The sequence below is a fragment of the Camelus bactrianus genome, chromosome 21 (genome assembly GCF_048773025.1).
Source record: "Camelus bactrianus isolate YW-2024 breed Bactrian camel chromosome 21, ASM4877302v1, whole genome shotgun sequence".
Lineage (NCBI taxonomy): Eukaryota > Metazoa > Chordata > Mammalia > Artiodactyla > Camelidae > Camelus > Camelus bactrianus.
The window spans coordinates 26605480-26632722 of record NC_133559.1 but is presented as its reverse complement, the minus strand read 5'-3'; the positions used below and the strand labels follow the sequence as shown (position 1 = coordinate 26632722).

The window sequence follows — 27243 nt, the reverse complement described above, 5'->3', positions numbered from 1 at the left end:
GGGGTCTTGTCCAGGCCCACTCCTTTCTCAAAGGACAGTGGGCACCTGCACAGCCATACTCATCCGTAGCCAGAGACCCAGGAACAGGGCCAGAGGGTGTCTGTTCGTAGTCCTCAGAGGATGACTTTCTCTCACCCCTTCCCCAGGAGAGTCACAGGTGCCCCTGTCCTCCCCATGTCCAGCCCTTCCCTTCCCCGTTAAGAGGATTCAAGCCAGAATCACACCACATCAGAGTCTGTTTCATCTGTCATTAAACCTGATGCTCTGTAAGCTGGTTTTATGAAGAAGAAAATTAGCTGGTAGGCAGTAATGCAATTTTATAGCACTGCCAAGGTCCTGTATTCTCCCTGCTCGCACTAATACACACACACCCCTGCACACAATCTGCTTTGATCTTTTTTTCATCTTTTATTACATTGTTTCACTCAATGCCAACCAAACCCTGCCAGGTAAGTATGGCCATCTTATAGATGAGAAAACTGAGATTCAGAAAGGTGAAGGAAATTCTCCAGGGTCACATAGGGAGCGGCAGAACCAGTCTTGGAAGCCAGGTCTGTCTGATGCTGAGCAGCTGGGATCCTTCCACTCAGATACTCCAACTCCAAGCAGGAATCACTTCTGAGTCAGAAATGATAAAATTAGAACTTCATTCAGCAAGCCACCACATCTTAAGGTTGGAAGACATCTGAAGGCTGTCCAGGCCTATGACCCAGACAAGTGTCTGACTCTCTACATGATGTCCTGGCTTCTACTTGGTTAGGTCAGCTCCAGGAAGGGCATCATGCCCTGATTCAGCCCATGCCAGCTGAGAATCACTAGATAGTTCTTTGGAGTTGAGAGCTAGAATCTCTCTCCCTGTAGTGTCCATACATCAAGGCTGCCCTTGGGAACACGGAGGAGCTAAGCAGTGAGTCACTTCTGAATTGTCTTTCTCTGGACTACATGTTCTCAGTTCCTTGCAAACTCCTCTCACGGGGCCGTTTCTCACCACTCTCCCAGGAAGGGGTCTGCTCTGTCTGTTCAGTCTAACTGTGGGACACGGCGTGACTACCATGCTCCAGAAGTGTGCTGACCCACCCAGAAAAGACTGGGACCAGACTAGATAACCTTTTCATTTTTCTCACGGGTCGGAATATTGCATACTGGGGACTCACTTTGATCTTATCATAATTGAAAACCCTTAAGTGCCTTTCCCATGTGCTGTCCCGAAGCCACATCCTCTCCTGCCCCTTGTCCAGCTGGCTCTGGGATGCTTATGGTCTGTTCTCTCCATGTAGGCTGGACCAGCAAGTACCCCGGGCAGTCTGGCCATCTCCCTGCTGCTTGGCCCCCCTGCTCTGTGCTCCCTGGCACCACAGACCCACTAGGGCTCATCCACTCCTCCCTCTGGCCCCAGCTCTGGTTACCAAGAGGTCCTGCTGACCTAGTCACCCCTCACTGGGGTGACGCTGCTAATTCCCAGCATCCTGATGCACCCCGAGGGGTCATCTGGGAGGTTCTGGAAAGCCCCTCATGCACGGCTTATGGAGCCAAGGGCCTCTGTCTGCTGAAACACAACACAACAGTACTTCCACCACGCCGGGACTGCCCTGTACAGAAACCTGCAAGGATCCAGAAGTGAAGTGGGCGTAAGCCCCGCTCCTTCCTACTTCCTGTCCCCCGATCTGGGCTGATTCTACCACTTGGCGCACTCCACGTGGAGTCCGTGGTGGGGTCGGGGGGGCACACGGCATCTCGCCCTGTGTCCTCAGCCCTCTGAGTCTCACTCCAAGCTTCTCCAAGCTTCTCCCAGCACCAGATGGGTTTTTCTTCCTTCCTGTGCAGCCGGCGCTTCCTTTGTGTTGAACCCTCTGTTCTCTGCACCCCAGGTTAACCCATCACCCTACGCTTAGATCCCCACGCTGTGCCCTAGATATGCTGTGATCCCAGAAAAGGGATCTTCTTGGAAAGTAGAAAACCTCCTCCCTCTCAACAACTAGGCTTTCAGGATTATGGATTATTCGCTTCCTAGGGACGTTTCATATTCTTGTAATTCAAAATGCAAAGCTGAGCAAGGCTTCTCTATCCTAGGATGTGTGAATCTCCCCTGAAGCCACAAACCCACTGACTCGGTGGGAAGGAGCATCTGGATTACTGAGACTGAAAATCCATTATTCTAATATCTCAAAAATAATACCCCATTACTCTCTCCTGGCCCAAGACACACATCTAAAAGAACTTACCTCCTTTGCCTTCCATCCTCACACATTCTGCTCTCCTCACCACCAAATTCTTCACGCATCCCAAACTCTCTTCTCCCAGATCTGTACTTGACTCTTCATAACCACATCCCTAAGTTATCCATGTGGCATCTGCCTTACTCATCAGTCATCCTACCTTGTGGCATAAAGGTCACACCCCGCAAAGGTGTGCTCACACCACTGTGCTTTCAGTGCAGGTATTGGCATATTTAAAACCAATTAAAGTGTGATTATTTTCACCCCCGCCATACCACTCTTAATCGACTTAATACAGATGGGAAAGTGGGGCTTGTGGTTTGTGTAAACCATATACCCGATTTGTTATAAGCAGACATGCAACAAGGTCCTAACCAGAGGCCACTGTACCTCCCCCGTGACCCTCCTGGAAGCATCAGCCCCTACACCACTCCAGTCCCACACTGACCCTTCTAAACCTCCTCCTTGCCCAACCCAGCAGACGCCTTCCAACCACTAAGGCCTCGTACAACTCTGCCTCAACCTCGACGCTGAGCCAGTCCCAAGTGAGCGGGATTCTGTGGGTTTACACAGCGTCCATCTCCCCAAATCCCTTCACACTCTGTAAAATTTCCCTGTTATGGGCACATTTTTTCATTTGCTCTCTCTGAAGCACTCTAGATTCATGCATTCATTCATTCATTCATTCAGCACACACTTATGAACAGCTTTACAATCAGGCATTGTTCCGGGAGCTGCAGTGATGGTGACCCACAGGCTGGACAAAGCTGGGCTCTCAAAATAACGTTCTGGTGAGGGGAACGCAGTGTACATGGACACACGTAAGCAAATGAGCACCACAGACCGTGCGCTCTTTGCAGGAAGTAGACGGGATCGAGTAAGGGCACAGAAGGAGGCCCTTTAGGACTGGATCAAGGCAGACTTCTCTGAGAAGGGGGCTAATGTTTATATTGACACCTGCCAGATGAGAAGAGGCAGGCGGAGGGGAAAGCCAGAGCGTAAGCCCAGAGCCCTGGGGCGAGCCTGGTGTCTGCCAGCGATCCTGGGGTGTGTGGTGGCCGAGAAAAGAAAGGAAGCCGGAGGTGGGGAGGCTGCGCAGGGTCAGGACAGGAGCTGGGTTTCACTCTGCGCTCTGGGAGGTGACGTGAACTGATGACAATTTTCAAAGATCGCTCTGGCTGCTGTGTGGAAAACGGAAGCGGGGATTGGGGCAAGGGAGGCAGTGGGAAATAAAGTAGGGCTATCGCCCTTGTCTCTCTGAGAAACGGGGACCAGGGTGCTGGGAATGAAGATGGAGGAAAGATGGAGATGCAGTTTGGAGGGAGCGCTACACTGGGGGTAGGACTGACCTTTGTCACGTTGTTGTTGTAGGACTTCAGGAACGTGCATGCAGCAGCATCTCACGCTGGAAGTCAGAGACAGCCTGCAGGAAGGAGGGGGACGCGTGCGTCAGAGCCCCGCGCCTGTGCAAGGCTGCCCGCCACACCCGTGGGCGGGCACATGCTCAAGCGCGCACGCGCACACGCATGCAGTTGATTTGAGGGTGCACTGAAAGCCTTTAGAAAGATCCAGTAGAGATGGGGGTAGGAAGAGGCCGAGGCGCATCAGATACTAACCACCTGAAAATTGAAAGAGGCTGTGCTTCTGGCCATGACGTCATTGCGCATAAAGCATCCCTCATAAAGCATCCGAGGGGGCATTTCCCGGTCATAACAAAGGAATGGTGGAAATTAACTACACATCCCAGCTGAAAATTGCTTTCTCCTGTTGTTTCATCATATATAGGAGGTTTCGAGCTCTAGGTGAGCCTTTCTAGGCTAGCTTCAGAACTTTACCTACTTGTGTAACAATAATTCTGTGAGGGAAGGGGCCTTGAGTTCCTGAAACTGACCTATAAATAGATCCGGGGAGCACAACTCATGAGGAAGTTGCTCCCCTGAGGGAGGGTAACGCACATCACACTGCCACAGATCAGCCTTGCTCACCAATTCGTATCTCTTCTGCTCACTCACACTCAGCTTGTGGCCAACTGTGACACTCCAGGATTTATCTTCTTCTGTAGTTTTGCCCAGAAGGGTTTAAACTGTTAGTATTGGTGCCAGTTCATAGTAGAATGGCCCAGAGGAGTCACAGCAGGAAGCATTTTTAAAAGAGTCTTTTAAAGAGGGCCATACCACCTTATGAGCAAAGACTAAAGAAAGTATATTATTTCACAGCCGAGGGTGAAAACAATTCTCTTTTAAAGACCCATAAATGATTTCCCATACCCTGCCAGTCTGAGACAGGGGAGCGAGAGGAACCCACGTTGGGCTGGTTCCGAGCCACACCTGCCCTAGGCTCTCCAGTATTTCTTGATGTCTCTAGGAGGGCTCTTGAGGAGGTTTCCGGAGAGGACAGTGTTCAGGAGCTCAGACAGATGGGGGCTCCCCTGGTGACTAGAGATATGATTTTCCTCATCCGTAATCTGCAAAATGTAAAATCTGAAAGCCGGAGTAAGCCTCACTTCAAGGTATTTTCTAAGGATGAAATGACCTAATACAAAGCACAGTGCCCAGCCTCTAGGAAGTGCTCAATAAATGGCACCCACCTCTATCTACCACCACCCTCACACCATCATCATCATCAGTGCCCATCCCTGCTCCCCCAGAGCGGACCTTCCCTCCCCTCTCCCTGACTAAGGTGTTCTTTCCAGGCGGAGTTTACCATGCCTCTGGTCCAGTGGAGGTTCCCAAGGATCTCTGCAGTCTTAATGCAGTCGGGCTCCTGGCCAGCCTGCCCCACCAGACATGCCCAGGCTTGTCTCCCTCGCCCTTAGCCTCAGGCTGAGCTGCTGCCACGCAAACCCAGAGGTCCAGGGACACACGGCAGAAACACACCGCCAGCAGCCCTGTTCCTCCCTGTCCCTGGCTGCCCCCTCCTGCAAGGAATGCCACCTCCAGGCTCCCAGGCCAGGAGCGTAAGGCCCTGGAGAAACTGGCTCCTGGCAGGGATGCAGATAAAGCCTGCCCATTCCTGAGAGTCTCTGCAATTGTCAGTGGACTCTCAGAGCCATCAACGGTGAAAGTCAAGGAGAAATTGCCTCTAATAAAATCAGGCAAATGGGAGGAAATAGCTGGGGGCACAAGGACACTTGAGGTGACAGGGGAGAGGCAGGGATAACGCAGCAGCTTCCCCAGTTCCTCCCCTACAAAAGCCCACCCTTGGCAACATGAAGCCAGACAACATGGAGGCAGCATTCCCCAAACGGAGACTTAAATGCCAACTCTGCCATCTGTACAGTGACCTTTGACAAGTTTCGCATCTTCTAGGGGAACCACAATTTCCTCTTTTACAACTAAGAGAGCAGCCTAAGTTGTGTGTCCATCAGCAGTGAAGCCATTGCTATCACCTTTGCCTGGGCTACACTCAGTGGACTCAGCTTTGTCTTCTCTGAGCACCTGCTGTGTACACCCCAAATACACCACCCCAAAATATAGCACTTCAGCATAAGGATGATTTTAAGCTGAAAGCAATTGAGAAGAAGACACAAGAAAAGCTCTCTGCCCTCCCTTCATTTGCCAAAAAGCAGGACATAAATTTGTACCTCTCTTTTCTACCAGGAAGGTCAGAAGTCAATCACCATAGACACCTCTAGACCTTATCAACCCAGAGATGGCGCCAGAGACATCTCCATCACAAAGTCCACTAACCTGCCCTTATCTTCCATAAGTTTCCCGTATATTTACCTTCCCACAGTTTGCCACTTTTGGAAGCTGACAACCCTTTCCCTTTGTCTTGTCACTTCTCTACAAAGGCCTTGTTCTTTTGTTACAACGCTATGTAAATCCAAGGGATACGCACCCTTTGGGTTACTCACTACTGAGGGTTCCCAGCGTATGCACGAGGCCTAATAAGCTTCCATTTGTTTTCCTCTTGTTAACCTGTCTTTGTCGGTCTAATTTGCAGGGCCCCAGGCAATGCACCCAAGGCAGGCAGAGGAAAGAGAATTGTGTTTCCTCTCCTATGGGAGTGAAGACTGGTGGCTGCAGGGAGTGAAGGCCGGTGGTTGCAGGGAGCGAAGGCCGGTGGTTGCAGGAAGAATCCAGTCCAGTTGGGGAGAGGAGGCGACAGCATTCCCGTGCTGGTCTGCAGACAGACCAGGTGGTGGGTCAGTGGCCCTCAGCCCCGACTGCAGGTTAGAATCACCTGGGGAGGTTTTAGAATGCCAGTGCCCAGGCCCATCTCCAGACCTGCGAAATGAGACTCTCTGGGGCTGCTCCTGCTGTGCCCACTCCAGAGGACAGCCTCCCTTCCCCCTTCACGGGCAGTTTCCTGCTCACCTCCTGTCTCAGCTGAGACGCGCTCTCTCTGTGAGGACATCCTGATTCCCCTGAGCCTGGGGCGTGGGCCCCTCCTCTGCTGTCTTTACCCATTTGTGCATCTGTACCCCCAACTCTTAGCTCCTCAGGGGTGGGGTCTTTAGCTTATCTATCTTTTATTTGACCCAGAGTAGACACTAGATATGTACTTATTAGATGAAAAGAAAAGAAGGAACAAACTAACCTTATTTATATTATAATTTGCCTCTTCCCAGAGCCCTACCTTCTCACTAAGAATTGGGATAAACCCAAATCCAATATTTGGGTTCAGAAGGTTTTTCCCTCCAAGAATTGCTCCAAGAAGGAATCAGGAGTCGTCAGTCAGGGCAACAGCGCCTTTTCTTTCCCGCTCAGGCAGAGGTAGAGCGAGCAGGAGGAAGCCGTCTCTTCCCTCGTCCAGGCAGGGTCCTGGCCATGGCCTGTGAGCCGAAGTGCCGCCCCCCGCCCCGCGGCCAGCCTCCAGGCTCCTGAGGAGGGGTGGGCAAGCTCTCCCCTGGGAAAACCAGAGGGAGCAGGCCTTGCAGGAACACCCTTCTGTAACCTCCCTGAGGGTCTGAGGGGCCACATCTGGGACCTGGACTGCCTTTGACCCTCAGCACCAGCTGCTGACTAGGCCCCACAGCTCCCAGGACGTCAAGGTTCTGGTGCCACTGGGAGGCACAAAATGTCAGGCCAATCTGGGAGCTCAGCACCTCGGAGGAGAATTAAGAAGCTGAACATTCGAGATGAGGCTTTAGGGTTTCAGGGAGCTCTGGCTCTTCACTACGGCCACCTGGAAGTCCAGCCAGCAACTGACCTCACCAGGTTCAAAGTCAAATCTCCTTTCCGTCCCCTCCCCAACCCCCTCAAAGCACCTTCTCTCTGTGACTTCCCCATTTCTATAAATAACCCCACCTTCCTCCCAGCCAACATGTCAGTCATTTTTTATTCCTCCCAGGCCCACAACTCTCTGGCCCACACGTCTCCTCTCCCCTCCGCGAGTCTCCCTGAGGACGCAGCCTCCCTACTGCTCACACAGAGGCCTCCTACCTTGGCCCCTGGCGCTCTCTATTCCCCTCAGTTCCCCTCTTAGACCACTGCAGGGACAGCCCTGACCTTGTGATGCCCCCATCAAAACTTTCATGGGACTCCACCTTCTACTGAAGAAAACACAAGCTCCGCAGTGGCTTTAAGACACCACAGAACGGCCTGAACTTGCCTCCCTGGCCGGCTCTCCTTCCAGCGCCTCTCCATAGTCGGCACTCTGCCCAAATCCCCAGACGCACCCTGTGCTTTGGGGCCTGCTCTCTTCTCCATTTAGACTCTAGAAGCATCACCCTCCCAAATGTCTAAGTCCTGCTCATCCTTTGGGGCCATTTCAAAAGCCCTCTCCATGAAGCCCCTCCAGGCCCTCCTTCCCGGCAGCAGGGCAGCTCACTGGGGGCACTCGGCCTCTGTTGTCCTGCGGCCACAGCTTGACCAGTGGCCTTGCCCTTTACTAGCTAAGTGATGGAGGGAGAGGCCCTTAGCAACACCTTCAGAGTTGCTGCAAAGACAGCACAGCCTAATTGTGACAGTGCATTCTAGGCACTCAATTAATAGTGGTGGATGCAAAGTCACTTCTATCCTTTCTTCATGGGGCTCAGCTGGACCGGCGTGACACGCGTGAATGGGCATCTCCCATCGAGCCCTGCTCCCTTCAGCTGTCCATTGGCCACATCTGGTGACTTCCTGGCTGGGGGCTTTCCAAGCTACAACCAAGCCTGGCCTTCCTCGGGGTGCACCAGCTTCCCTGTGTGTGCTCCCACCCTGCTCCTCACAGCCCCGCACTGCACCCACAGGGCCAGCTCCACGACATGCACATCCACTTGGGGTACCCCCACCACCCCCAGAGCTGCAAAGTGCTTCCAGAGCTGCCAACTGGTGATCTTCAAGTGACTTTAATGGGGAGAAAAAACCCATCACATGTTGGTTGATGCTAAATGGACCTGTTTGCACGAAATCAATCACACTTAGCTTTGTCGCTGCCTAATATGCTCTCCTGGTGCCTCACTCATGAATTAGCTCCGTGTAGACTTCCCGCTTCAAGGAAGGTGATGGTGATTAGTCCCACTTTCCAAATGGGACGGGGAGACAGATGCTGTTAGGGCCTCACGCAGATGACAGAACATATTTCTGGGAGAGAAAGAGGTCACATCTCAGGGTCCAGGGCTGGGGGAGGCAGCGCTGCCTGGAAGGAACCCAGGAAGGGATGCGAGAACGGAATTCTGAGAGGGCTCCAGGCACGGAGTCTGACGGGAAAGGTGCCAGGGGGAGCAATGCTTCCAACCCAGGGCCAGTTTGTATTGTCCCCAGCAGAGAAAATAGATCATTCTGTATGGCCTTCGTGAAGTCACCGAGTACAGAGCGTGAACCCAAAGGAACACCAACCAGAGAAGCACAAAGCAGCAGACTCACTGTTGTTATTTTGTGTCTGCCCTGCTGCCTGGGGGCCTGCCTGGGGGAGGAGGGATATTCTGCCACATGACAGGGGACAGTTCCCTCAGAGCCACTATAAACCCCCACATGTGAAATTCTTTAAAGTCACTTCGCTAACAGCCTCAGGAATGCCCACTTCTACTCCCCAAGTGCACCACCTCAAAGCGCGTACCTGTCAACGCGGCTTTTCTCCCCAGCCCTAGAAACCGACCACCACGCTCCTTCCCGAAAGTCTGCGGGTGGTGGCAGCTCTGACTGGGACCCAAGCTTCACAGCTGCTGGGCAGGGCTGGGCTGGACCCCGGGCTGCTGTGACCGGAAACCAGCCTGCTCTCTCACCACCCCCTCCCTGCACCTACAGCCCACACGCTCTTACTTCCTCTTTCCCAGAACATAAATACACAGCTTCACATGTTGGAGTTGGAGACACTTCGTATTCCTTTTCCTACTCAGGCCTTCACTCTTTTCTGCTTTCATTCCCACTTCCACCCCGCTCAGGTCTTCCTCTCCACACAGCTTTGTCTTTCCTGCTCTCTCTTCCCCTTTTCCCTTCCCACCAAGAGCCCAGGAGCACCCATTCCTTCTGTGCTTTCTTCCCTGCCCCCCACCCCCTGGCAGGCTTCAGTCTCCCTCTGTCCTCGAGGCCTGAGCCTACACTCCTTTCCATCTCTACTCCACCCAGCGCCTTTCTCTTCAGTTCTGAAGAAAGCTGGCCAGAGAAATCTGTCTCCTCCCTGTTGCCTCCCCCTCTCCACTCCCCCCTACCCTGGCACACAAAAGGGGACGGAGGCACCAGATGGCCTGGTGCTAGCAGAGGGGCTCGGGGAGGCTGCTGCCCCACCGAGGCCCCTGCTGGGCCTTCGAGCTAGTCCAAGCTGCTGCCCGGCCTGGTCGCCCAGCTGGGAGAGGAGCAGGGCGCAGGGCCAGCCTCCTCAGCGCGAGGCCAGCTCCCCCTGCCAGCTCCCCCTGCCCAGCCTGCCCCCGGGCCAGCCCGGGAAGCGGGGCAGGCTCACTGGCTGAAAAGCAGAGAGCGTCCCCACGTGTCTGAGCCTCAGCACCCAGGACCAGAGCTCAGTGGTCTGTGAGGACACCAGGCTTTCCCAGGAAGAGGAAGCCCACCCGGCAGCCTGCTCTTCCTATGAACAGGCTGTGCCAAGGAGGGGCCTTGGCGGTGGGTGAGTGGGCCACAGAGGAGCTCCCTGTCCCTCCCAATAACCCCCCCAAAAAGTCTGACGATGCAGCAAATAGTGTTCATGGCTACCATTTATCCAGTGGTGAGCTGAGCCAGGCATTAAGCTAAGTCATTACTGTAATATCCCCAATCCTTCAGTAGTCCTGCAAGGTAAGTCCTGGGCTCCCCATTTTACAGACAAGGAAACTGAGGCTCAGACAATTTCAATGAGTCATTCCAAGCATCACAGCCAGAAAGCCAGTTAACACAGCTCAAAGTTTCTTCTCCAGTTAAGAGTCTGTAAATCTTGCAAAGGTAAGGTTCCAAAGGTGGGTACCTACTCTCTCTTTTTGCTCCAACTGCTGCACTAAATTCCTTCAGGAAAGCCAAACAGTGCAGGGGTGGAAGTTTCCAATCTTGGCTGGCCAGGGCAAGCATGTGAGGGGCTTTTTAAAAATCAAGATTGCAGGACCCCACCTCTGTAGGTTCTGATGCACCCCCTCTCCGGGAGACAGTCATGGAGGAGCAGGAGCTGTGGGCGAGGCTGCCTCGGCCGGTGGGGGGTGGGGGATGGTCTGTTACCAGTCATGTGACTTTAGGAAAAGGTACTTTTATCCCTTGGAGCCTCAGTTTCCTGGTATAAATCACACAGAGGTGATGTTTACTTCACCAGTGCGTCATGAATATTGTATGGCCTGGTGCCAGGCATACTGTAGGTAAACAGGTGATCTCAGCTCCCTTTCACTTCCCTTCAGAAATCCGAGGGTCCGGAGTCCAGACTCCAGAAGGCTAAAGAGAAAGGGGCGAAGCTCATGAATACTGTTCATGTTACCCTGACCTTTGATTCCTGCCTTAATAAAAGTCTGTGCACCCACCCCAGGGTCAGCCAGCTCCCACAAGGCTGCAGGCAGTCGTGACCACAAGCCAGTGTGAGATAGGTGATTTCCAGGGGTGGGACCTCTGCTCTCAGAACTTCCATGGAAAGGGCTCAGAACTGCCCTACTCCACCCATGAAAGGTCAAAACCCAGCCCTGCTCAGAGTTTCTGTCAGTCCATCAAAGTGTTCGCTGGCCTGCCTTCCCTCAGCCACCAAAGCACATATGTCCAGAGCCACCCTTACCAGCTGCCCCCTCTGGATGGTGACAGGCTCGCCCCCAGGTCCCAGCCCTTCTGCCCTCTCCAGCCACCATCAGCCCTCGGGCCACTCCCCGCTGCCAGTTCTGGGCTTCTCCTAGCTCCTGCCCAAAACCCTCTTCCCCACTGTGAAAGGCGACTGTCCCCAGATACCCCCTTCGCTGAGTCAGCTCTGACTTAGCTCTGGCTCACCTTGAGGGTGGGCCCACTCCCCACAGCCTGGCTGATAACCTGTCCTTTACCCTTTTAACAGAGGAGAAGTGGGTTCTCGGAAATCCCAGGGACACTGAGCTCCCTCTCCAGAGTGTCCTGACCCAATATCCAGCATTCATTCCCAGGGGGAGCCCTGTCACACGGGCACCACGATGGGCCTGTTCGCCTTCTCCGCCCCCGACCTGAGAAAAGGGGAGGCGGGGCCATTCCCCGGGATGTATAGACAAGGGTCAGTTACACAGGCACCTGCAGCTGGTGGATGGTGGGCTCAAGATTCAATTCCAGGACTTCTGACCCACGTTAGAGCATCTTCTACCCCAGTGCAGTCTATCGTGAATGTATTGTTTTTGCCCCCTTTGCTGCCGAGTCCACCAGCTCACCTGGGTCACTGTAACAGCCTCCCACGGTCAACTTGTTCCCGTTCTTTGTCCCTAACATCCGTTTTCCACAACAGTCAGAGTCAGAGTGGTCTTTTTCAAGAAGTGATCAAGTCACTTTCTCACTGTATGGAGATAGAAACAAAATCTATCTCCTGGTGGTGGCGTGTAAGACCCTGAGGGACCGGGCCCCGCCTCCCTGCCCTGCTCACCTACACCTCCTTCCCCTCAGCTGCTACCTTCCAGCCAGCGTGCCAGCCCCCTTTCCATTCCTCAAGCTTTCCCCTGTCCTGGGGGCTTTGCACTTGCTGTTTCTTCTCCTCCCCTCCTGTCGCACTGTATATTACCCTATTTTGGTTTCTTCACAGCACTCATAACTATTTCTAAGTATATGATTTACATACTTCATGGGTTGGTTTGGAGGTGTTTTGTTTGTTTTTGTTTGTTTTTTGTTGTTGTTGTTTTGTTTTTGTCATCTCTACTGCCCAATCCCTCCCTCAGCGTGAGCTTCACGAGGTGACTTTGTCATGTTTCCCATGTGTCCCTCGGCCTGGAACAGCACCTGAACAATAGGAGGTCTCAGTAAGTATCCGCTAAGCGAGCAGATGAAGGCTCAGGGGACCTCAGAGGTGATGGGCAGCTGGCAGGCCGTCAGAGTAGAGGGAAGCTGGGGCAGTTTCCCCTGCAGTACAGGAACGGCCCGGCAGGGCCTCACAGTCAGCCACGCGAGAAAGCCCATCAGGTCTGGAACGTAAAGAAGGCAGTCGATTGCTTGGCCAAGGAGGGAGAGCTATTTGGCAATTGGGAGGGTAAAGAAAGGAGAATCAAAATGTTGGGTTTGTTCAGGTTGCTGTGGTATTTTAAGGCCACACAAGGGGGTTTCTGCAGTGGCTCAACAGGAGCAAACACGAAAACTTCCAGAAAGAGAGGAATTGGAAGGAAAGAGAAAGAACCAAGTGACTGGAATGGAAGGGCTCCCCAGGGCTTGTGCTCACGTGTGGGGGCTCATGTGACCTTCAGAGAGGCCTCTTCCTCCAGAAGAGAAGAAAAAAGAAGAGGAAGGAGGGAGAAGAGGAGGGGGAGGAGGAGGGGGAGGAGGAGGGGGAGGAGGTGATGGTGAGGGAGGGGGAGGGGAGGATGAGGAAGAGGAGAAGGAAGGGGAGGAGGGAGAGGAGGAGGAGGAGGAAGTGGATGGTGAGGGAGGGGGAGAGGAGGGTGAGGGAGGGGGAGGAAGGGGAGTAAGAGAAGGAGGAGGGGGAGGAACAGCAGTCGTACACAAGATAGCCCAGTGACCACGAAGTGAGAGTACCAGTTTCCAGATGACCTTCGCAGTGAAGATCACCTGGGGAAATCCGAGCATGTCCCCCGACTTCACAGTAGCCAGCGTAGGCAGGGTGAGAGGTGGAGGGCGGGAAGCAGCACAGCTCCGCTGTGAAATGCTTGAGTTCCTCCTTGACCAGCTCCTGCAGCTGGGGCCACACTCTTCCTGCTCTGAAACTTGTGCTGGCGGTACCTCTCCCACTGCAGGCTGTGTCCCTGGGGACACTCAGTGCCTTGGGATCAACGTGGCACATCTCTCTGGAGCATCGATTTTACTTGATTATTTGGTGGGAGACATTATTTTGATTAAACATATAGGGATTTTATTTTGTAGCAGATACAAGATGCGTGTGAATTTTTAATATAAGACCTGTAGCAGTCTTATAAATAACCCAAGGGGTATTTACTTTCTCCCCTTGTTCAGAGGCATCACTAGGAAGGGAAGAATGGTGAATGGTTAGATGCACAGGCTCTAGTCTGCCTGAGTTTGAATCCAGGTTCTGCCTGTACGACCTTGAACAAGTTACTCAACCTCTCTGTGCCTCAGTTTCTCCATCTGTGAAATGGACATGTGGGTGAAGGGCACAGGGTAAGCACTAGGTAAGTGTCAGTTATTGCACTGCCCAGGACACTTGATTCCATGCCACCCTGAACCACCTTCTCTCCCCAACAAGACCAGTGGTAACACTGGGAGGGGGATAGTGATCTGGCTCTTGGGCATGATCCACCATGTACAGGCACCAGCAACTTTCGCACTCATACCCCGCCCGCTCCAGAGCGCTGGCAGTGAGGGATCTGGGGGCTCTCACCTCAGAGCTCTGCCCTGTGCTATGGGCTTCCTTTACCTGCAAGATGCTTTACTTACCATCACTATCTTCCCCTTTCCTCCCAACTCCTGCCCAGCCTCAGGGCTGGGGCTGGGACTAAAGTGAAGCAAAGTAGATGCTTAGGGCACAAAATTTAAGGGGGTTCTCACTCCCAGAGTCGTGCAACTGCTCCTGGCTCAGTTCAGATGTCACCTCCACCAAGAAGCCCTCCCTGAACCCCATCCATCCAAGTCTTCTTGGATGACCCTCACTACTCTCACTTCCAATCAAATTCCACTGCCTGCTGACTGTCTGGCTCCCCACCAGACCCAGACGCGCTCCAGAAGGTTGGGCACATATCATCACCCTTTTTCCTTCTGCAGAGCCTCAAACTGGTGGAGTGCAGTGGGGAACGCAGTGATTGTCTGGTGGATAAAGGCTGAAGGAATCATTCTTGAGGAGAATCATTCCCTGAAGCCTGCAAAAGTACAGTAATACGGTAATCGCCCAGGTCGGGTGATGAGACTAGAAAAGAGAGGTGAGGGAGGGAGGGGGAAGAAGGGGAGAGTAGTGGGAGCACTGGGGTGGCTTGCAGCAGACATGTCCCCACCTGAGGGGCAGACACCCAAGAGAGGGGGAAAGCACTTCCTTCTCCTTCCTGACAGATGTAGAACTCCAGACCTCACCCCATCATTCCTTCATTCACGCAGCCATCCTGTGCTGAGCACCAGCTGGCACCAGCCACTCTGTTAGAGCGAAGAGGCAGAGGTGGGTGGGCAGACCGCTCCCCCAGGGCTCCCAGCTCTGTTTCTGCTTCTGCCTTTGTTGATTATGCGCAACTACATGCTTGATGCTGACATATGAGTCACGGTGACCTCAGCCTTTGGGCCACCTGTGACCATCCTACTGCAGGAATTGTGCTTCCGGGGAGACGCAGTGAGGTGTGCTGAGCACACAGGAGAAAAATCAGGAGGGTGAGCTGTGGGGCCTCAGGTATCGCTGGTCCTCTCATCCCTGGTCCCCATCCCGTACCCCGTCCCTTGTGACAATCCTGATAGGCCCCCAAATGGCCAAAAGACAACCCCCACACTGAAAACCCACCTCTAAACAGGAGAGGCCAAAGGAGGCAGGGGAAGGAGCAGGGTGGTTGCCTGGATTTGAACCCCAGGCTTGGCAGGTAGCTGCTGAGTAACTGTTGGGTGTACCAGCTAGGCTGTCTGCGCCCCAGTCCCAGCCCTGCTGACTAGGTGACAACGTATACAAAGGACCCGCACCATCGCCAGGAGGCCTCCGCAAACTCGAACTCTTTTCCTTTGAATAATGACTCTGTGATACATCCTGATAGCTTTATAAAATTTCTTTTTATAGTTGGTATGTTTCAATGTCTCTCCAACTTAAAACACTATTTTCTAAGGGTGTTTACTTGTCAGATAACCACCACAGTGTTCAAGTACCAGAGAATTCTGCTTCTGGTCAGCAGAGACCCAAGCTCCATTCTGGGAACAGGGGCACAAAGTAGGGGCAGCCATCTCCACCCGGGGCATCTGGAAATGCTAACCTAAAGGGAGGAAGCTTGGGCTAGGTCAGAAGACATAAACGGGAGTAGGGGCAGTGAGCTGAGACAACAGGCAGAACAGAAAAAAAGGCCAGCGGGAGAAGACCTGCAGGACGGGGGAGCATCTGGCACCCTGAGGGAACTGCAAACAGGTCCCAAGCCTGGGGACCTGGAGAGGGACGTGGCACTACAAGTGACCAAGGTCCAGTCCAAAATGATCTTTTATTCAAAATAACTGGTTTGCGTTTGTCCTGAAAGCCACAGCGAGGCACTCTCCAGCAGAAGGCTGGATGGGAAAGGGCAGGGAAGGCTCCAGGCAGAAGCACTGTAATGACCAAGCTGATAAATTATTAGAGTCTGGATTAGGACAGTAGCCCAGGAATGAAAAAGAGGAAGTGGATTCAAAACATGTTTAGATGGTAAGGAAAGCAAATCCAGAAAGTAGGGATGAGAGAAAGGGAAGTCTCTAGGATAGCTTCCACATTTCAGGCGGCTAGACCAACGGCCATTTACTTGGGCAGGGAACACAGGAGGGGACAATAATAGTGAACTTGGTTTTGAATAAAATGAGTTTGAAATACTTGAAGGACATCTAGGTGGTGTCCTACAGAACTTGGCAAGCGGCCCCGAGTTCACCAAGTCTGGTGAGTACTCTTAGGATTCCCAGGTTTTGTGTTCTCATCTGTAAAATGGGGCTGATACCTACTTCTTAGAATTATTGAGAGAATGCTGACCACACAAGATAGCCATGGGAAAGCGCCAAATCCCCTAACTGGCTCCTAGTGGAAATGCCATGAATATTTGTTGAACCTGAAGGTGATGGTGACCATTGATGTTTCTTTGTTTGAATACCTTTATTTCTTCTTTTTCTTTTTGTCTTGAAGCATAGTTGATTTACAATGTTGTGTTAGTTTCTGGTGTACAGCATAGCGATCAGTTTTATATATATATATATATATATATATATATATATATATATATACACACACACACACACACACACACACATATTCTTTTTCATTATAGGTTATTACAAGATATTGAATCTAGTTCCCTGTGCTATACCATAGAACTTTGTGGTTTATCTATTTTATATATAGTAGTTTGTATCTGCTAATCTCAATCTCCTAATTTATCCCTCCCCTCCTTTCCCCTTTGGTAACCATAAGTTTGTTTTCTATGTTGGTGAGTCTATTTCTGTTTTGTAAATAAATTCGTCTCATTTTTTTAGATTCTACATGTAAGTGATATCATGTGATATTTGTCTTTCTCTTTCTGCCTTACTTCACTTAGTGTCATCATCTCTAGGTCCAATGATGTTGCTGCAAATGGCATTATTTCATTCTTTTTTATGGCTGAGTAATATTCCAGTGTGTATATATGTGTGTGTGTGTGTGTGTATTCCACATCTTTATCTATTCATTTGATGATGGACATTAAGTTGCTTCCATGTGTTGGCTATTGTAAATAGTGCTGCTATGAACATTGGGGTGCAGTTTGAATACCTTTACCACACATGCTCATCATGGTCTCCTAGGGCAGGTCTGGCTATGTGGAGAGGACTGTGGTCAGAGTTGCCAGGAGACTAGCTGCTGAGAAGGGAGCTCTTTGCATCCACCTCCTCAGCTCCCATGCCAGGGAGGTGCCTCACTTCTTCTTGCTCCCCCACAGCCTCCCTGCCCCAACGGGATTCCAGAGACAAGAGGCACTCCCCCGCCTGACTCAGGTGAACTGTCATGCATTTGCCCTGAGGCACATCTTGCTCTGGGAAGATAAACAGGTTTTTATTACCTCCACCTTAGGACAAAGCCCAAGCCTCTGGCTACTGTAGGAGGCTCTACAGGAAGGCTTTCCCAGGAAGAAAAAATGACCTCTAGTTGCAGTATGCAGGCCCCTGGCTAGACTGTGAGCTCCTTGAGGGGAGGTCCCTGTTTCCTCCTGGCACCTAGCAATGTGCCCATCTGAGTACGCAGTCAAGGAAGGTTTGTTGAATTTTAATTCCTTTGTAATTTGTTTCTGCTTCTGAGCCAGGGGCTTCCAACAGGTAAGCAGAGTGAGATGCATTCCTCAAAATTCAACAGGAAAATGTCCTTTATGCTGGGCCAAGGTTAACAGGCCAATAGCCCCTGCTGCTTTCTCCTCCTCCTTCCCAACTCTGCACCCGCCCCAGCCTGTGATGCTGAGGGTCCCAGGAGTAGATTCCTAAGTCAGGCCAGAGACAACGACACATTAGGTCCTTTATAGTGAAAGTTCTGTACACCAGCCCCCAAATTACATCACCTTTAGCAAGAAATCAAGGCAGCTCCAAGTGTATTCTCCTCCCCTATGGCCTCAAACACTGGTCTGTGGAGCACTGGAGTGGGGCAGATGTCACTAGAGCCTGCTCCTTAACACACCCACGGGGGCTTGCCACTAAAAACAAGCCGGCTGCCTCACACCCGCCTTCCTCCCCCTCTTCATCTTCTCTCCCGCTGAGTCACCTCTTAGACCTCTCTGGCCAGCACAAGGCAGTCACCCCAGAGCTGCTTCTCATCCCAACTAGCTACAGCAGTAAGGCATGTGAACCCAGCCCCACACCCTCAACAGCATTTCAGCAAAAGGGTGGCTCCCAGACCAGCCTCCCCTCCCCCACGTTCCCCTGAGCTGGCTGGGTCTCTCATTCAGTGACCAGCCTCTTACCCTCCCAGGTGAGTAGGTAGTCATCCAAGGTTTCCACCTGGAGAACAATCAGTTTAGATTTCAGAGATCTGGGAGGCCTGGGGAGACTTCCCTAAATGAGATCCCCCCACCAGCCACTTCCCAGCACAGACTCCCAGTTGCCTAGCAACCACAGGACGAGATCTGGGAAATCCAGAGCTTCCTCCACAGCCCCCTGCACGGTGATGAGCTTGGCATGGCCCACCTAGGAGGGAATGCACTGCAGCTGATAATTATCAGGGGTAACAACCATAATCCCAGACCTGCTATTACTGTGTTTACCGAGGAGCAATTGCCACAGAAGCTCACACCATTGGCCTTTCCCAGGCCCTCAGCCTTCCCGCCCTGTGCTGACTAAGGGAGTAGAAATCGTTTCAGGGAGTTCCCAGGAGTAGAAGCTACAGCCTCAGAGAGCCCCAAGGCACTCTGACACCGGTTCTGCCACTTAGGCTGCTCCCCAAAGCTGTGAGTGGCCCCCAAAGCAGCAAGAGGAAGGGTGGGAGTGAGGCTCAGGGCACACCCCTGGCCTGGGTGGGGGCAGGGAGTATCCAGGGCCAAGAGAACCAGAGGTGATGTTTGGGATGCCGGGGGGCTGGTCTTGCTAAAGGGATGCTGGGCTCTCTTTTTCCTTTCTACCCTCTTTCCTGAGTGGCCCACTCAAGGCCAGACTAAGGATAAAGAATAGATGTGGATTTGAGGAGGTGATGCCTCCCCCTCCGGCCTCCCTCCTGCCCCTTCTGGTCTCTGTGTCTCCAGCTTTATCAGCAGCAGTAGGGAAGAATAAAAGAACATTCCATCCAATGTCAGGAAGCCAATGAGGAAGGAGGATAGAAGTCTATAAAGCCAGCCCACTTGCTTCTCTCTCGGGAACTCCCTTGTTTGTGAGCTGCTGGCCTAACCTTCATGGGAGAAAGAAAATACCCAGGCTTTCAGCAAATTGTCTCTCTAGAATGACATGTCACCCTTCCAGAAAGACTTCCCCACTCTGCCTTCTGTCTGAATCCTCTGTGCCCTGGGTCTGGAACCCTGGCTCTAGCAGTGACATCCGGATGTGGCCCACCTTGTTTCTTTGGTTTCTCTCCCTCTATGAAAGGGAGAACCCCATGAAGCCTACCTAGATCCAGACTATGAGGACCAAGTAATCAAAGTCCTGGATCTTAGACTGTTAAATTTGGGCATGACATTAGATAGAAGCTAATCTAATATCCCCATTTTACAGATGAGAAAACTGAGGCCCAGAGAGAGAAAATGGCTGACCCATAGTCACACTGCTGGTTAATAGCAAAATTGAAACTGTAGCCCAAGCTTCCTGACCATTGTTCTTTCCAACACACCAAACTACCCGTTAATTCTGCTTATACTTTGGGTTCAGATCACAGAGAGATTAAAAAAAAAAACCCTAGCATTGTAGGGTTTGATACTAAACACCCTGAACTTTTTCCAAAAAATTTTACAAAGATCTTTCTTAGCCTATCCTCAAAGCATTGTTTTCAGCTAAATGAAGTTGGTAATATTACTCTCATTGTCTAGGATGGGAAACTGAGGCCAAAAAGAGTTGCCCTGAGTCACAACAAAGATGTATTAAAAGTGGGAAGAAGAGTTTATGTTTCCTGACTCTTTATCCAGTGCTCCTTCCACTATGCTCTCTGCCTCCATAAATGAGGCATTGCCACCAACTAACCGGAGTTGCCAAATGCTAGTCACAGGGGCCCCTTCCAGACACTCAGTCGGAACCATTTTAATTCTGAGCTAACGTGCTTTCTCACACAAGTCACTGCTCCCTGAATGTCATCCTCAAGGAGAAGCCACTTTGCCTTGTTCCTTGGCTCCTCTCCCAGCTTCTCCAGGTCCTGAGGGAAGAACGTTTCTACCCCTCTGTTGGTTCCCTCCCCCAGTGGGAGAGATGTCAGGGAGAAGTGCCCGCTCAGCACTTGTGGATGCCTCTGGGGTTGCTGTCAGTGGGTGGGGAACGCCAGCGCCTGCGAACTGTAGGGCGTTCACCAGGAAGCCGGCTCCTGCCTTGGCCTCCCTGCTCTGGACAAGGGATTCTTTGCTCACACTCTTGCAGACAATGTGATAGGCAGTGGTTCTCAAACTTCAGAGGATAATAGAATCACAAGGCGGGCGGCGGGATGGCTGTGGATAAGTTCACATGGTCACCCCGGCACTCAGGGAAAGAGCCAAAATGTGAATCACAGTCCATGATTCTCATCCATCCATTCAACAAATATTTACTGCAGGCCTACTATGAGCCCCATCCCAAGATTTTCTGATTCAGTAGGTCTGGGGTGCGCCTGGGGTGCGTTTCAAGTCCATAAGCGAGGCCAGTGCTGCTGGCCGAGAAACCACACTTTGAGAACCACTATGAAGGCCACGACTTGTACCATCTATGGTCACTCCGCGGGACTGGAGTTTGGGGAAGATCAGAGAGTATGAAAAGGAGGGCTGGGGCTGGGATGGGGCTGGACTGAGGACCAGCCACCTACATTGGAATTCAGCACAGACAAGTGCTGTACACAGGTGTGACAATTTAGATGCTCATGCTGGGATTAGTGTAGCCATTTGGGAATTGGGAGCCTAGCGATGAAAGGCCTTGGCAACTTAGTTGATGATTCTCTCTGCTATCACTCTCCCTTCCCCCTCCACTCTCAGTGGCTCCCTCCAGAGAAAGTTCCCTGAACTTTGGCTCCCTGGTGACTCATGGTGGGGGTGGTGCAGAGTGAGCTGAGCCACAGGTCTCTAAGCACACCTGACCGCAAAGTGGGGCACAGTAAGGAGCTCAGAGAGCAGGAGCCGCTGGCCAGGTGGGAGTGGGGCCCAAATGGCAGGGACAGCGAGGAGGCGGGGGCAGTGCAGCCCCAGGCGCCACTGTCTTCTTTTGCTCCCCCCGCCCCCCAGGCTCCTCTAGAGGGCTAAGCCAGAGCCAGATGTTTGCCAGATTTCTGGGAGAATGGGAATCTCGTCCCTTGGGAGGTGGAGGGGGTAATTCTGGGAGACAGGGCCACCTCTGCAGAGTGGGTATCATCCAGACCTTCACCCTGGCCCCAACCTCCCTTCCCACCCACCCCCCCGCCCAGGGTCTCTGAGGGTCAGGAGGCCTGGGAGGAGAAAGACAATTCCTCTGCACATCAGTGAGCATGGCTGCTCAGAGAATAAGACCGCCAGGGAGGGTGAGAAACAGAGGCCCTACCGCTCAAAGAGGGAAAGACTAAAGGCCAAGAAAGCTGACCCAGCCCTCCTGAGTCACTTCCCAAAGAACTTCCCAGTAGCCAAGGGGCTAAATGTGCCCAGGACCTGCCTCACCTGCAGGCTGAGGGGGCATGCAGTGTGTAATTTAAGGGGCAACCAGGCAGATTTCCTGCCCCCCAAACTGTCTCTCATCACCTAGGGTAGGGCCAGAAGTGAGTTTTCATTGCTTTGGGACTCAAGCTATTTTCGGAGGAAAGCATGGGGTGGGGACAGAGAGGAAGGACAAAAAAAGCTGAGATTCTTCTTTTCAGCAATAGGATGTCATCAGGGAGAGGGTGTGGGGTTGGTAGGAAGGCATGTGGGGGGCGGAAAGAGAACTTGAGAAGTCACTGCTTCACACATGTGGCCTCGGGCTTGTGCCAGAGGATCACCTCAGACGCGCCAGCCAGGCCCCGGCCCCATGCGCGAACTGCTTGGCCCCTCCCGGCCTCCACACCCTCGCCTCTTCCCGTCTCCCACCTGTCAGGCATGTTGCAAGACTCCATTGACCAATGTTTACAGAATGCTCCAAAGAAGAATGATACGGTTACCAGATGCCTGAGTCATGGGCCTCGTCACCCTTTGCTCCTCTGGCCTGGCCTTCCCCCTCTCCCGAGAAGGAATCACACTCAGCAACATTTCTTCCCAGGGCCTCACCTCTTAAGGGGCCAAGCAGGCTTCCCAGACCTGCCTTTTTACAAACACAGGCAGGAGGATGAGAAAAGAACCTTTAGTGAGTGCCTGATATGTGCGCAGACTGAAGCAGACACTCTCACATGTAGTATAGTATCCAACACTACAAGCCTTGTGTGGATTCTGACACCCACGTCTCAGCTGAGGCAACAGAAGCTCAGAGGTTAAGTGGTTTGGTCCCAACACAAAGCTAGTACGTGGCACAGCCAGGAGCGGAACCTGGTTGTCTTCACCCAAGCTCCCCCAAGAGCAGAACCTGATTATATGTGAGCAGTGTATTTGAGAATGGGGCCCCACGGAGGCAGAAACAGGGTAGGAGAGAGCACAGTATGTCAGGAATATACTATGACACTGTCCATAAGGATTGCCTGGTTGACCAGTACTATCGGGCCATGTATCTCAGGATCATCCAGTGGAAGAAAGGAGAAAAGCCAAGAGTTGTCCCATGGGCTATGAAATCCTCTGTGTGTCTGAGCTCCATATGCATAAGGCTGGGAATTCTGCATGGAACTGGCCACAGCAGCAGAGGCAGGAATAAGATCCCAGGCAGTGAAGGCCTGAAGTGGTGCCTAAGGGCAGTGCTCTGGTCCACCATATGTCCCGCCATGCCATCCTAGATACTCTGAGTAACTCACACATGGTCACCCCGGCACTCAGGGAAAGAGCCAAAATGTGAATCACAGTCCATGATTCTCATCCATTCATTCAACAAATATTTACTGCAGGCCTACTATGTACTGGACACTGGGGATTAGCAGTGAACAAGGAAGGCAAGATCCTTGCTCTTATAAAGCTTAAATTTTAGTGGGAAAGGGAGAAAGGCACCAGGGACACAGGCAATCAGCAACAGAAAAAACAAACAAATGCTGACTGTGTATCAGGTTCTGTGCTGAGCACTGGAAACCCCAGAAGAAATTGTTTTCTTGTCAGGGAGATACAGAGCAACACACCACAACACTCCACAATCTAACATGGTAACTGGTATGCACACACTTCTCTGGAGCACAGAGAAGGGGCTTCTTACTCCAGACTGGGGAGGGATGGGGGGCATCAGGAAAAGCTCTCTGGAACAGATGAGATACAAGCTCTTTGAAAGGCCAGGCATCTCTGGAGTTGGGGAAGGGAAGGGTGTGCTCCAGGGAGAGGGAACAGCATGGACAAAGGCAGAGAGGAATGAGAGTATGCCATGCTCTGGAAAATGGTAAATAATTCCATGTGACTAGATGGTGCTGTATATGCGGGATAGTGTGGCAAAAGATGAGGCGAAAAGGGTAGGCAGGGGACAAATCACAAATACTCAAGTACCTAATACTGAAGCATTTGGATTTAATTCTGAAAGTGAAGCCAAGCCTCTTTTAGTCCTTTAAGCCCAGTTAGCTCTTGAACATCTAGCCAAGAAGGCAGATAAAACCAATCAGTCAATATAGAAATGGGCCCCAAAGACCTCGGAGCACCGGAGAATAGCTGATCTGAGTTGCCTGGGTTACAGATCAACAGCTCAGCTCTCGACACTTGAAGCGCAGGGGCAAAGGGCTCACTCTTGGTCACTCTGCCCGGTGTACCAGCCTCAAGGTCAGTTCCTCTGAGGCTAAAGTGTCCATCCCCTACCTCATGTCTTTCAGCTTCCAACTCAGCCCCTCCCTTCTTCAGCCTTGCCCTTTGCAGACAGAACTCCCAGGGCTGCTGCCCAGAAGTCTACGGCACTAGCAACCTTGAGTTCAGGCGAGGTGCCTCTGGCCCTCCTCTGGTCTGCATAAAATACGTACCAGAGCTTTCCAGTTGACCCCCACTACCAAAAGCTAAAACTAGAACTAGCATTTGGCTGCCTTCTTCACAGAAGCCCATCACATCCATCATCTGGGCAGGAGAAAAGCTTCCTGCAGCCCACAACGGCATCCCGCAATTTCCCTGCAGAGCCCTTGTCAAACTGAGCCCCTGGCTTCCGTTCATTCTTCAAAGCAAAGAACCCTGCGATGATCTGAATGCAGACAAGAGCAAAATTCCCAGCAGCAGCCTTCCTGTTCTCAAATTCAGAGTAGGATGAAATTCCACACCAGCATCCTCCTACCCCAGAGAGGTTCTGAGATGACCCAGGCCACAGTCACAGGTCCACAGGCCCTGGAGTTTAGAGGTGGTTGAACACCTTGAGCCTGCAGCCAGATCTGGGCTCAGTTTCAGAGTCCTTCTGCTCACAGGGATGGAGCGAAGACAGCGAAAATGGCTCTGAACCCTAGCTCTGGTGTTTGGAATTTTTTTCTCCCTTGATTTGTCCCTAACCCCAGCAAAATTCCCTGGTCCTAGATCCCATTCCTTCAGGTTCCTGGTCCGTGATGGATGGCCTCCTGTGCCTGTCTGTCTGCTCCCTACAGCAGACTGGGATCCAGGGCAGCATCACTCCCACAGAGGCAGCATCAGCATTTCAGTCAGAACTGAAGATGATGCTCCAGACCAGACCGACATCCCAACAGAGCTGTAGGCTAGTAGGAGTCATGGCTGGGGCATGAGACTGTCCCCCCTTCCCCCCACCAAGGCCCTTCAAATCGCACAACCAGGTCCTTCTAGAACTACAAGACAGGACCTCCTGAAGGACATTCTGGGCATAAGACTGAGAATATCCACGGCAGTGGTAGAGGGGAGGCTATTCACACAAATGTAAACCAACAAAGCAAGGGTTTCCATCCCCAAGGATGCCAAGGACTCTAATTAAACTGACTCCCAGATTGCTTCCCTGAACAGAGAAGCAAATCAGAATGTTTGTGAGGGACCCTTCCCTTTCCCCAGACATTCACCATTCTGCAGGAACTCCCTCCACCCCCAACCCACCACTCTCCCTGGCTTACAGGTGCCTGCCTTCTTCCTGAGGAGGCTGCCGATGGGAGGGGGTGGGGTGCTGAGCACTGGCCAAGGCAGGCATTCTTGGGGCTTAGCAGGACTCCTCTTGCCAAAGATAGGAATAGAAAGATGGGCCCCAGAGCGGATTCCCAAATCTGCCCAGGCTGCCCAAATGCTGGGATATCACCGTCTTTCTGAGCAGTCATGGCAAGCCCCCACCTGCTCCATCCCCAGGCTCCTGGTAAGAGCCAACAAAACAGATCTCTCTTCATAAATCCAGGCCCTCTAACTGACAAGTCTCATCTTTTTAAAAGACCGAGAGATGAAACATCTCAGTCTCTTCGTGGATCTCAATGACAGATTTTTCTGATTCACCTCATTACCTCCTCCTACAGGGCCCATTCATTTCCACCTCATTTTCCTCCCAGTTCTCATTCCTGTCCCTGTCCTTGTCTCCGCATATCCTGACAGGGCAGCCTCTATCTTTACCCAGATTTCACCCTGCCAGACCTGGCCTCATCCCTCAGCACTCTCTCTGGATTAATATGGGTTCTCTTTTCTGCCCCTCCCTCTCCTCCAGATCAAAAGCCCTGGAAATCTTTCACTACAGTATCCTGGGAAGTAATAAATGACAGGACAATAGTGTAAGAGGATGTTGAACTCTGGGCTTTGATTGAGGAGTAATGGGGGACAGGACCTCTCACTCTGGCCTGGAACCCTTCCTGCCTCAGATTGCTCTGAGCGCTAGTGGCCTTTGCAAAGATCTTAAAGCCCACCAATCACATCTCTGAATCTCCCACAGCATCTAGCAGAGCAGAAGTACAAAGTACGCACTCAATACATAATCGATGAATGGAATCCCTATAGAGTTTGAGCCATTCACTGAACGCTGCCTAGGATCACTAACATATTTCAAAATCGCAGGCTCTTGGAGTTAAGAGGTTCACAGGGGTCATCGGTTGACCCCTCACCCAGCCCAAGAACAAGTACTGCAGGATTTCTGACAGGTGGACATCTCCATGACCATGAATGCCTGAGAAAGCCCAGCCCCTGCCATAACTGAGATTTCTGATTACGAGAAAATCTTTTCTACTACTTACCAGCAGTCTCCACTCACCACTGCATCCCACACCCCTCTTTGCAATGAACTGTTTGCAGAGCTGGTGTTTTCTTGAGGCAGTGTCCAGGGCAGATTGGTTTGCTAATTGAAGGTGGTAGCAAATTCTCTCCAGAGCACTGAGCAAGTAAGACAGAAGGGAAGGACGCCAAGCCCCATGGCTCTGCCCATACTTGTTCCAACTTCACAGAGCCTGGTCTCCACCCCTACTGACCTTCCTCCACCAACAAGACAGCAACTTAAAACCAAAAGAAACACACAAGGATCCTAGGGTTGCTGGGCTCCCTGCCTGACCCTCAGCCCCGTTCCAGGTCATCGAAATGTTGATAAGACATGCTTACAGAGAGAGCAAGAATGAGCTTTCTCAGACTGAGGAAAACAAAACCCTACTCCCTCTGCCCTCCACTCAGTGTATTCAGGACGCTGTTAACTAATCCAGAAGATTGGAAGACAAAACAGGTTAATTTTGGATTAGGTTTCAGACAAGTTTGTCCAATGCACAAATCAATTGTTTTCACTCTGAGGCTTTCAAAGAATAAGATGCTGCCTGTGGAGCCAGAAACTTGGCTGGCAGTTGTGTAGGCATTTGGATACTAAGTGAATGGAGATGCAGAGATACATTATGCAAATAACAGTCACATGACAAACCTCTTTTACTTTATAACTAAGCACCTCTGGTACCGGACCACAGACCTAGAATGGACCAAAGCACTTCCTTGCCTGTGTTCCTGAGGCCTGTAGTTTGGGCCTCGGAGCGGAGGGAATATTAGAGAGCAATATTGATAAATATTTATTCCCCGAAAGGCTGAGTTTTAAAGTTAGTGGCTGAAAGGGACTAAGCAGGGATAACAAGAATGGTTGATATGAGGTAGTGTTAAGTGGCAGATCTTTTGAAACTATAAAGCCCTATGTAAATGAGAAACATTATAGATTGTAAGAGCAGATTCACAGGTAGAAGGTCCTCAGAAAATGTCAGATACAGTTAACTCTGCCCACTTCCCTTAACTATGTCCCCCAAAGCTCCTGACAGTCCCCTCCAGGCTCTGGCAGGAAGGCCCAGCTGGGGCCCT

At 51.8% G+C, this 27243-nt stretch overlaps 1 long non-coding RNA gene across 6 annotated transcripts; it reads right to left on the bottom strand.

The window, feature by feature from the left end:
- Window positions 1-388: 388 nt before the first annotated feature.
- LOC105068934 (uncharacterized) lies at window positions 389-26609 on the bottom strand. 6 transcript variants are annotated; one of them, XR_006724852.2, is made up of 4 exons: window positions 26157-26609; window positions 4521-4696; window positions 3566-3639; window positions 389-618 (listed from the first exon to the last, which is right to left on the bottom strand). It is a non-coding gene; the product is annotated as an uncharacterized LOC105068934 (long non-coding RNA). The 6 variants fall into 6 exon arrangements; XR_006724851.2 differs by having other exon boundaries at window positions 4521-4680; window positions 26157-26608; XR_835270.3 differs by lacking the exon at window positions 26157-26609 and adding an exon at window positions 4920-5822 and having other exon boundaries at window positions 4521-4680.
- Between the last annotated feature and the right edge of the window lie 634 nt (window positions 26610-27243).